The sequence below is a fragment of the Mobula birostris genome, chromosome 4 (assembly GCF_030028105.1).
Source record: "Mobula birostris isolate sMobBir1 chromosome 4, sMobBir1.hap1, whole genome shotgun sequence".
NCBI lineage: Eukaryota > Metazoa > Chordata > Chondrichthyes > Myliobatiformes > Myliobatidae > Mobula > Mobula birostris.
In genome coordinates, this window is record NC_092373.1 from 137264963 (window position 1) to 137276908 (window position 11946).

Here is an 11946-nt window from a genome sequence, read left to right on the forward strand (position 1 = left end):
TGAAGAATGTGGAGTTTACTAGAACCTGTCAAATAAACCATTCTCTGACCAATGGTAGAAAACATTCTTTTCCCGCGCAGGAATGATTCACAGGTCAGAAGTGGTATAATGACTTGGATAGTAGGAATATGGATGGGTATGGTCCTGGTGCAGGTCGATGTGAGTAGGCAGTTCAAATGATTTTGGCATGGACTAGATGGGCCAAAATGGCCTGTTTCTGTGCTGTACTTCTCTATGATTTCAGGAGGCAGCTAAGATAATGTGATCACACTTTTCAAGCTAAGCTATTGTGAGAGGGCCTATAGTTTGTGTGGAACGGGTGGGAATGATTAAAATATTATTAAAGCGGTTTCCTATCTTGTGTACTCAAGAATATTATTAAATGAATGCAACAGAGTAAAGTGAATTACATGACATTCAATTCTTTTTTACTCATTCCCTTCAGTGGAAGGGGGGAGAAGAAAAAGAAGTTGACTAAATTGCAGGATTCTCATTGCCAAAGCCAGGCCAGGGGAAGTACACTATGATGTCACTATTTATTTATTTTCTGTAACTTACAATAATTTTTATGTCTTGTACCATACTGCTACCATAGAATAACAAATGTCATGACATATGTCAGTGGTAATAATTCTGGTTCTGGTTGTGTGCTATTCTACTGACACCTGTCCAGATGGAATCATATGGGGATATACAGTATATTGTTAAGACAAGGAGTGGAAGGGAACAGTGCACAATGAATCCAAGAAGAGGATGCAGTGAAATTGAAATGAGATCACCCCAAGTGAGGCCAAGGAAATGCTGGTTCTTACTGAAACACCTCTAGTTAGTAATGTTAGAATTCAGCAATGGAAAGAAAGATTCTACTGGAACATCAAATACACATGAAGCAGTGGTAAAGGTCTCCAGGTAAAGGCAGCAGAGTCCGATGTCAGGCTTTGCATCAATATTACAGAGAGATTTTAGAAAAGATCTTCATGTCCAAAACTTAATGTGCTCGGAACCAAATTACCTTTCTGTAAGTCTCCTTGGATGACAAACCGAAGATAATCGAGATGAAAATAACTATTAGAGATAAAGAAACTGCAAAATTCACAGACAGCTAAAGTTCCTTTTCAGAAGTTTTACTGGATATGAGATCTTCCTGCTAGAGATTAAATGATATTAGTATTGGAATATAACAAATATGAAAACCGATGATATAGAATTATATTCGTGGAAGATTAGGAAATTATGCCTTTACTCCAGAAAGCTCTCTGACTTGTTCCTTTCCAAGCCTCACCGTATTATCAGGTGACCATAAAACAGTTTGCTTTGCAAAGCAGCAGGTCTCTGATGGTTTACTCAAAATGGAAATATAGAACATCTCAAAATCCAAAACTAAAATGCTTCACAAGGAAATGCCTAGATTTGCCAAGATCTTTGGTTCTGAATCCTGTACCAAGCCTCTAGCATTATTTAAAGTTTACAAGTAAAATCACCTTTGGAAAAATTGTAAAATGTCATTGACCCTATCGTGGTTGTAAATTTAGTGTGGCATCGTCATACTAATCTTCAAAGGAGAGGTAAGCACCTTAGTTTTCTTACCACAAATAGAAAATTACAATATACAGTGATGTGCTGAAGAATTTGATAACCTACCTTGGGACTAAGGACATGATATCAAACTTTCTTTCTTTTTCAATCTTTTTATTAAATTCCAGATTAATATACATAACAATACTAATGATGCAAAGAGATCAGTGTAACATTGATAATGGTTAACATATACAAACATAATTTGAGTAAAATATGTAATTCAAGCCTCCCAATCTCTGAGTAATGGAACATGAAAAAAGAGTTTTATAAAGAACCCCCGAAAGTAAAAAAAAACAAAACAAAACAAAGACTGGGATGTCCTATTCCCTTGGATAAGAACATTATTTGTCATTAACTCCACTCCTCCATAGATAAACAAAAGATTATTAAAAAAAAGGGTTCTGATATCAAATTTGAGGCAGCCAATAGTTATAGATATCACCTAAGACAGGAAGCAAAGATTGAGAGTGGGGATGGAAATGTGTTTAGCGTCATCAGCTTGATGTCTAGGGAGAAATTACTTCTCTTCCGTACTAATATAGAAACTATGATAAGCTACATTAAATGATCTGGTCTCTGCACACCTTTGGCAAGGAACATTAACCATTAGAGTTCAGCAGGGAGAATAAGAACCTATGTGACAACATCTGTATTAGTGTGAAGGTTAGATGAGAAAATGGATTAGATTTGACTGCATCTTCTGATGGTTGAAAATTCTGTTGATTCTCAAAGCTCAATGGGTCTTTTCACAGCTCTGTGGGAGGTTTTTCACAATAACCAAGTTTTAGAAAAAAATCTCCAACATAATTCAATGCTTAGAAATGGAAATGGATAAAACTGAAATCTAAAGAAATTAGAATATTACAAATAAAATTTCATTAATGGTCACATTCAAAATTGACTTAGCCACCAGGAGATGGTACGCTAATGTATTTATCAAAAATCGGTTAGTCAAGCTAAAACTTGATATGGCATCAGATATCAACGTCATCTCCAAATGTACGTGGCGGGCACTTGGAACCCCACCAGTCAAATCAACTCTTCACTCTGTCTACGGTCATAGAGAATCATTTAATTTAGGTTACATTGAATAGCAGTAAAGTAGATTGTTGGTGTCACAAGAGATGGCAGATGCTGTAATCTGGAGCAAAAAAATGAGCTGTTGGGTCAGACAACATCTCAATAGGAAATGGGCTGTTGAAATTCTGGACTGAGACAGTTCACCTTGATTGAAAGAATAGATGAGAGATAGCCAGTCTAAGGGGTAAGGAGGAGGAGCGAGGCAAGAGCTGGGAAGTGATGAGATGATCCAGTTGAGATGGCCTGATGAGCAGATGGGGGAAGAAAGGGTGGATATAATGACAGAGGCTGGGAGGTGTAAGCTGGAGGACAGAAATGACTGCAGTTTATGGAACTTGATATGATGGTAAGTTGGAGAAAAAACAAGTAAGGGAGGCAAAATGAGCACATGGACACAGTGTGTGGGGGGTATAACAATGGGAGTAGTCTGTGGGTAAGAATTTCAGAATTTTGCCTGACTTTGAGGGCTGAACTGTACTGGTTTAGGGAATATAAGAGTAAATACGAAATTAAATGGATGTATCTCCAGCATCACTCAAGGGCCCTGAAATTGTTCAAGAAAAGTAATAACACTTAAATTCGTTCTCATTTTTACATATATTCTCACCTTTCAATATCAGGGCTGCACATGCACAATTTGCATGTTGTGCTGCAGCAAACTGCCAAAGCTAGTTTGGCAGCACCAGTCAAACCTGCAGCATTACCACCTGAGATGACAAGGACAGATGGCATCTGTGAAGATAACAATCCACATACCCCACACAAAATGCTGAAGGAACTCAGCAGATCGGGCAGCACACATGGAGATTAATAAACAGTTGACATTTTGGCCCAAAACTTCCTCAGGACAGAAATGGAAGGGGGAGGATACCAAAATAAAAAGGTGGGGGGGGGTGAATGAGGCTAGCTTGAAGGTGATAGGTGAAGCCTTGGGTAGGAAAGGTAAAGGGCTGGAAAAGAAGGAATCTGATAGGAGAGGTGGGCCACAGGACAAACGGAAGGAGGAGGGGATCCAGGGGGGAAGTGACAAGCGGGTGAGGAGAGGTAAAAGGCCAAAGTGGGGAATAGAAGAAGAGGGGAAGAGGAAGGAAAAACTTTTTACTGGAAGGAGAAATCAATATTCATGCCATAACCTTGGAGGCTACCCAGATGGACTATGAGGTTTTGCTCCTCCACTGTGAGGGTGGCCTTATCTTGTGCCAAGATGAGACTATGAACTGACGTGTTGGAACGGGAATGAGATTTGGAATTAAAAGTTCCGCTTTTTGTAGATGGGGCGGAGGTGCTCAATGAAACGGTTCCCCAATTTACAACGAGTCTCACCGGTGTAGATGAGGCCATAACAGACAACCCCAGCAGATTCACAGGTGAAGTGTTGCCTCACCTGGAAGGACTGTTTCAAGCCCTAAATGGAGCTGAGAGAGGAGGTGAAGGGACAGGTGTAGCACCTGGGCTGCTTGCAGGGATAAACTGACAAAACAATATTTCTCAAATCTTTCATTATGCTTAAGTTAGAATCCTGGAATATCAACTCTAACTACTCAGTAAAGACAAATGCTGATCAAGAAAGCAATTCCTGACAGGGATGGAGCGTTGACAGCTGGTCTTGCCAGCAACCTCCATACCACTTGAGAGGATTTTTAAAACATCTGTTGGTAACATTAAGGGTTATGGTATTCAGATTATTTTCCACTCCATCCCACACAATTATTTCTTGCTTCTGATTTCAGTCAACGATAAAAATTTGAAAATATAATGATTTCTTCTTCTTGATGTCATATTGTTGATATTGGCTAACTCTCTTAAATTCCCAGGTTTCTCTCTCCCTACTTTCTAAAGATTCCTTTCACCACTTTCCCATCTGTGGGAATCATTTTGTAATCCATGGAAAATTGGAAAATGACAACCAGTGTATCTCCTTCATAATCCTCGGATGCAGGTCATCAGTTCATGGGCATTTGCCTTTCAGTTTCATTAATTTCTCCGGTATTAATTTCTTTCAGATGCCAATTTCTTTCAGACTTCTGGTTTCTTTGATCCAATACTTTTGAAGTTAATTCTGTGTTCCCTCCCATAAAGATCAACAGAAAATTCTCATTTAAAAGTTGCTTCCATTTTCTTATTCCGAAATGTGATCAATCTGAAAAGGATCCACATTAATTGGGGCCTGCATGAAATCTTTTCCCTTTTACCTTTACCTTTTCAGTCAGATTTTAGATTTCTTGCTCTTGCATTCACTTTTCCCTTTCTTTATTAATTACCTTTCCCAAGTTCTGAAATGCTCCCAAGGTTAGGCATTGTTCATTTATTTTATTTTATTTATTTAGAGATGCAACATAGTAACAGGCCTTCCAGCCCAACAAGCCCTTGCTGCCTCAATTACATTCATGTGACCATTTAACCTACTAATCCATATGTCTTTGGAATGTAGGAGGAGACCAGAGCTCCTGAAGAAAATCCTACATGATCATAAGGAGGATGTACAAACCCCTTACAGACAACTGTGGAATTGAATCTGCGTTGCTGGTGATGTAAAGTGTTAGCTAACCACTACAGTACCCTTCCGCCCAACCTACTGTCATATTTCGTAATGTGTAATGGTCAATTTGCCATGACCATTTCCAATTTTCCATGGACAACTCATGCGTTACGTCTTCAGTTTGTTTAATACAAATTTAAGACCTTGGGTTTAGATTGAACCAACTCACTTTCAAGCTTTACAAACAAATCTTGATTTTCCATTTTCTTCCCTAAAGGCCCCTTAACTGCTAGATAAATCAGTTATGCTGTTCCAGCATAATAACTGCTTGAAGTCAAGGTCCATGCACAACGTAAAGGGTGCAGAAGACCAATTATAGATCTTTGACAGAGTTAACTGCTTTTTATCTAATGAATCACAGTAAAATTATTTTGATGGGAACTCCTCATCCTAACTTTGGTTAGGCCATGTCTGGGGTATTGTGTGCAGTTCTCACCTCCACTTTACATGAAAGATGTGGAGGTTTTACCGAAAGTACGGAACTTGTTCATCAGAATGTTGCCTAGACTGCAGAGTATTAGCTCTATGAAGAGGTTGGACGTTGGAATTGAATTGCTCTCTTTCTGCCAACCTCCAGTTTGATTTTGTATTTAACTTGTCTCACCATGAGGAATCAAGTGCCTGGGAAACAGGAATGACAAGGTTGGACAGGTAAATGATGTGAAATTGTTTTGATAAAAGTTATCATGGATAATAGAGAATCACGTCTGTACCTCAAAAAGCTCCAAAAGTAGTCTTGGCACTTCTTTCTACCACCGATTCCTTTGAGATAACTATTTCAGAGATATTTTGTTGGGACAGTTGTTTCAATCTTTCTTGGCTCCAGGGGAACCATTCAAATTTGTACCAACACATCCAAGTTCACAAACTCATATCATAGAATTAATAGATCAAGGAAGTAAGTCCTTTGACAATAATTTGGTTGCTGTTCCAGATTTTGTTTCAGCTGTCAGTGAATGAGGTAATGGAAAGGAAGCACAGTATATGTTTATACGCTCAGTAGATTTATTTCATCCAACTTTTGTCATGATAGCAGGACAGCAGAGAGACGCAGCTAGCATAGCCGCTGCCTCACAGCTGCAGTGACTCAGGTTTGATCATATCTGCTGCTGTCTTTGTAGATATGCACATTCTCCCTGTGACTGTGGGTGGGTTTCCTTCACATGATCCAATTTGCACCCAGAAGCCAACTATATGCAGGTTTCACACTAGAGGGATTTTTTTTTTATTTATGTGCGCCATACTCTACCAGAGCCTCGGCGACCACTTTTCAAGTGGTTGTCTTGGAGGAAAGATTCTGTGAGTGGTCCCCCACGTCCTTCTCACAGCGCAGTTTTTTTTTATGAGGTCGAGTTGCAAGCTCGACACTCAACCCGGCACAGATGGAAAGCATGCCCAGGAGCAGCCTGACTGGATTCGAACTCAGGAACCTTCGCTCCGGAGTCTGGCGCTGATGTCACTGTGCCACCAGCCGGAAATATGACCTTTGAATTTTGCCAAAGAAGGAGACTGAGAATAAATCTTTAGGAGTGAAGTATGCATTCACTTATTGTATGTATCAACTTCTTTTTGGAACCACTTGGCCATTCATTGTACATAACCGGTTCCCAGCTTCCAGTTCTCCAATCCTTTCAACTTCTGAAGCATTGTGCATCATTGTGGTTTTGCCAAATGATTTTAATTATCCTTGCTGGGTTATATTGCAAATATCTACCAAATTTATTTAATCATTTAAAGTAGTACTAGATAATGTCAGCCCATGGCCTCCTCCACTGTCATCATAAGGCCACACTCAGGTTGGAGGAACACACCTCATATTCTGTCTGGGTAGCCTCCAACCTGATGCCATGAACATCGATTTCTCAAACTTCTGGTCATTGTGCCCTCCCCCCACCACCTCACCTTCTCCAGTCTCCATTCCCATGTCCCTGTCTCACCGCATCTCCTTACCCGCCCATCACCTCCCCCTTGTGCTCCTCTTCCTTCCTTTTCTTCTGTCGTCTCTGATCAGGTTCCCCTTCTCCAGCCTTCTATCCATTTCAGCAATTGACTTCTCACCCTCCCCCTCTTCCGGTTTCACCTATCACTTACTACCTTGTGCTTCTTCCTCCCCTTGCCCCAGCTTCTTACTCTGACTTCTCATCTCTTAATTACCGGTCTTGATGAAGGATCTTGGCCCAAAATGTCAACTGTTTACTCTTTTTTATAGATGCTCTGGTCTGCTGATTTCCACAATCATTTTGCATGTGTTACCTTAGATAATGTTTGTAGTTTACCAAAAGACAACACTTACACTTATATAAATATTGCTATGACTGATCTATTTGTGAAATACTGCCACTGGTACGTTTGTCCACTGAAAATGGTTCAGATCAACAATGGTTCAGACTGGCTTTCCCATAGCAGACTGTCACATGATGAAGGGGTTATAATATTTTCCTATGTATTGTGTAGTTGCATGCAGGAAAGGTGATGTCTAGAATGATTTTGTTTCAGAGGAAATCAAAATACTGATCACCTTCATTGGTACGGACATGGTGGAAGTGAATTTCAGATCTTATACCAGTCCAGTATCTGAATATTTACATGAGGCTTGGCGTCTGTGTGAGTAAGAGATCAAAGTGGGCCTTTGCAAGTATGGATGTATTGGTGATAATGCTTCCATGTGGGGAACAAACATCATTTGTGAAGTCATACTGTAATTACTTACAAGTTGAACTCGTCATCAAAGCAAAGCTATTGAGAAATTGTTAATGGGAAATCCATATTCCTTGTCTAAAGCTAAAATAGTGGTAATTTGTAAGAACCATAGAGATTAGTTGGCAGATAAAGTAATACTAATGTCATTGAAAGTTTGTAATTACCAGAAATACATACATCATTTGTACAAATATTATTTAAATGTCAATAAATTTGTTCCATGATTCCCATTGGATAAAAACATGTTTGACTCCTAATCACCTTTTCAATTCAGGTGAAATTAGAAATGGATGATAAGTGCTGACTCACTAACAAATATACATTTTAAAAAAGTTGAGACAAAAAAACAGAGAGAAGTAGATGGTTGTTATTTGACAAAAAGATTGGGGAAAGGGAATACTCAGTAAATCAAATAATGCAACTTTTAAAGAGGATTGGAATAAGAAAGATTAACGCTTCATGTACACAGATCCTTGAAGGTTGATAATACTGTTAATAAGCACACAAACTTCTTAGCTTTATGAATAAAGGTAAGACCATAAGACCATAAGACAAAGGAGCAGAAGTAGGCCATTTGGCCCATCAAGTCTGCTCTGCCATTTTATCATGAGCTGATCCATTTTATCCTATTTAGTTCCACTGCCCCGCCTTCTCACCATAACCCTTGATGCCCTGGCTATACAGATACCTATCAATCTCTGCCTAAATACACCCAATGACTTGGCCTCCACTGCTGCCCGTGGCAACAAATTCCATAGATTCACCACCCTCTGACTAAAAAAATTTCTTCGCATTTCTGTTCTGAGTGGGCGCCCTTCAATCCTGAAGTCATGCCCTCTCGTACTAGCCTCCCCCATCATGGGAAACAACTTTGCCACATCCACTCTGTCCATGCCTTTTAACATGCAAAATGTTTCTATGAGGTCTCCCCTCATTCTTCTAAACTCCAAGGAATACAGTCCAAGAGCGGACAAACGTTCCTCATATGTTAACCCTCTCATTCCCGGAATCATTCTAGTGAATCTTCTCTGTACCCTCTCCAACGTCAGCACATCCTTTCTTAAATAAGGAGACCAAAACTGCCCACAGTACTCCAAGTGAGGTCTCACCAGCGCCTTATAGAGCCTCAACATCACATCCCTGCTCCTATACTCTATTCCTCTAGAAATGAATACCAACATTGCATTCGCCTTCTTCACTACTGACTCAACCTGGAGGTTAACTTTAAGGGAATCCTGAATGAGGACTCCCAAGTCCCGTTGCATCTCAGAACTTTGAATTCTTTCCCCATTTAAATAATAGTCTGCCCGTTTATTTTTTCTGCCAAAGTGCATAACCATACACTTTCCAACATTGTACTTCATTTGCCACTTCTCTGCCCATTCTTCCAATCTATCCAAGTCTCTCTGCAGACTCTCTGTTTCCTCAGCACTACCGGCCCCTCCACCTATATTCGTATCGTCAGCAAACTTAGCCACAAAGCCATCTATTCCATAATCCAAATCGTTGATGTACAATGTAAAAAGAAGCGGCCCCAACACTGATCCCTGTGGAACACCACTGGTAACCGGCAGCCAACCAGAATATTCCCACCCTCTGTTTCCTGCCAATCAGCCAACGCTCTATCCACATATGTAACTTTCCTGTAATTCCATGGGTTCTTATCTTGTTAAGTAGCCTCATGTGTGGCACCTTGTCAAAGGCCTTCTGAAAATCCAAATATACAACATCCATTGCATCTCCCTTGTCTAGCCTACTGGTAATTTCCTCAAAAAATTGTAATAGGTTTGTCAGGCAGGATTTTCCTTTAAGGAATCCATGCTGAGTTCTGCCTATCTTGTCATATGCCTCCAGGTACTCTGTAACCTCATCCTTGACAATCGACTCCAACAACTTCCCAACCACCGACGTCAAGCTAACAGGTCTATAATTTCCTTTTTGCTTCCTTGCCCCCTTCTTAAATAGCGGAGTGACATTTGCAATCTTCCAGTCTTCCGGAACCATGCCAGAACCCATCGACTTTTGAAAGATCATTGCTAATGCCTCCGCCATCTCCACAGCTACTTTCTTCAGAACACAAGGGTACATTCCATCTGGTCCAGGAGATTTATCGACCTTTAGCCTATTCAGCTTCCTGAGTACTTTCTCTGTCGTAATTGTGACTGCGCGCACTTTTCTTCCCTGCCACCCTTGAGTGTCCGGTATACTGCTGATGTCTTCCTCAGTGAAGACTGATGCAAAATACTTGTTCAGTTCCTCTGCCATCTCCTCATCTCCCATTACAATTTCTCCAGTATCATTTTCTATCGGTCCTATATCTACTCTCGCCTGTCTTTTACTCTTTATATACTTGAAAAAGGTTTTAGTATCCTCTTTGATATTATTTGCTAGTTTCCTTTCATAGTTAATCTTTTCTGTCTTAATGACCTTCTTGGTTTCCTTTTGTAAGGTTTTAAAAACTTCCCAATCCTCTGTCTTCCCACTAATTTTTGCTTCCTTGTATGCCCTCTCCTTTGCTTTAACTTTGGCTTTGACTTCTCTTGTCAACCACGGTTGCATCCTTTTTCCACTCGAAAATTTCTTCTTTTTTGGAATATACCTGTCTTGCACATTCCTCACTTCTCGCATAAACTTCAGCCACTGCTGCTCTGCCGTCTTTCCCGCCAGTGTCTTTTTCCAGTCAACTTTGGCCAGTTCCTCTCTCATGCCACTGTAATTTCCTTTACTCCACTGAAACACCGACACGTCAGATTTCGGCTTCTCTTTTTCTAATTTCACAGTGAACTCAATCATGTTATGATCACTGCCTCCTAAGGGTTCCTTCACCTCAATTTCTCCAATCACCTCCGGTTCATTACACAATACCCAATCCAGTACAGCCGATCCCCTAGTGGGCTCAACAACAAGCTGTTCTAAAAAGCCATCTAGCAGACATTCTACAAATTCTCTCTCTTGAGATCCAGTGCCGACCTGATTTTTCCAATCTACTCGCATGTTAAAATCCCCCACAATTATCATAACACTGCCCTTCTGACAAGCCTTTTCTATTTCCAGTTGTAATTTGTAGTCCACATCCCTGCAGCTGTTTGGAGGCCTATAAATAACTGCCATCAGGGTCCTTTTACCCCTGCTATTCCTTAGCTCGACCCATAAAGATTCTCCACCTTCCGATCCTATATCACCTCTTTCTGATGATTTAATATCATTTCTTACCAATAAAGCCACACCTCCCCCTCTGCCTACCTTCCTATCCTTCCGATACACCGTGTATCCTTGGACGTTCAGCTCCCAGAGACATGCATCCTTTAGCCAGGTCTCAGTGATGGCCACAATATCATACCTGCCAATCTGTAGCTGTACAACAAGATCATCCACCTTTTTCCTTATGCTGCGTGCATTTAAGTACAACACCTTAAGACCAGTATTTGATACTTTTTGCTTTGATTTCACTGCAACTTTATTGCACTGCAACTCATCCCAGTGGCTACACATTTGCCCCATCACCTACCTGTCTTTCCTGACATCTTTACTGCTCACTATCTTAGACTTATTTCTGTTTTCCCCTTCCTCCGCTCTATCATTCCGGTTCCCATCCCCCTGCCAAATTAGTTTAAACCCTCCCTAACAGCTCTATTAAACTTTCCCGCCAGGATATTGGTCCCCTTCGGGTTCAGGTGTAACCTGTCCTTTTTGAACAGGTCATACTTTCCCCAGAAGAGATCCCAATTATCTAAGAATCTGAAGCCCTGCCCCCTGCACTAGTCTCTCAGCCAGGCATTCATCTGCCTGATCCGACTACTCTTGCCCTCGCTAGCACGTGGCACAGGTAGCAATCCCGAGATTACTACCCTGGAGGTCCTGCTTCTCAGCTTCCTTCCTAACTCCTGGAAATCTCTCTTCAGGACCTCCTCCCTTGTCCTATCTATGTCATTGGTACCAACATGTACCAAGACAGCTGTCTGCTCACCCTCCCCCTTTAGAATATTCAGGACCCAATCTGAGACATCCCGTACCCTGGCACCTGGGAGGCAACACACCATGCGGGTATC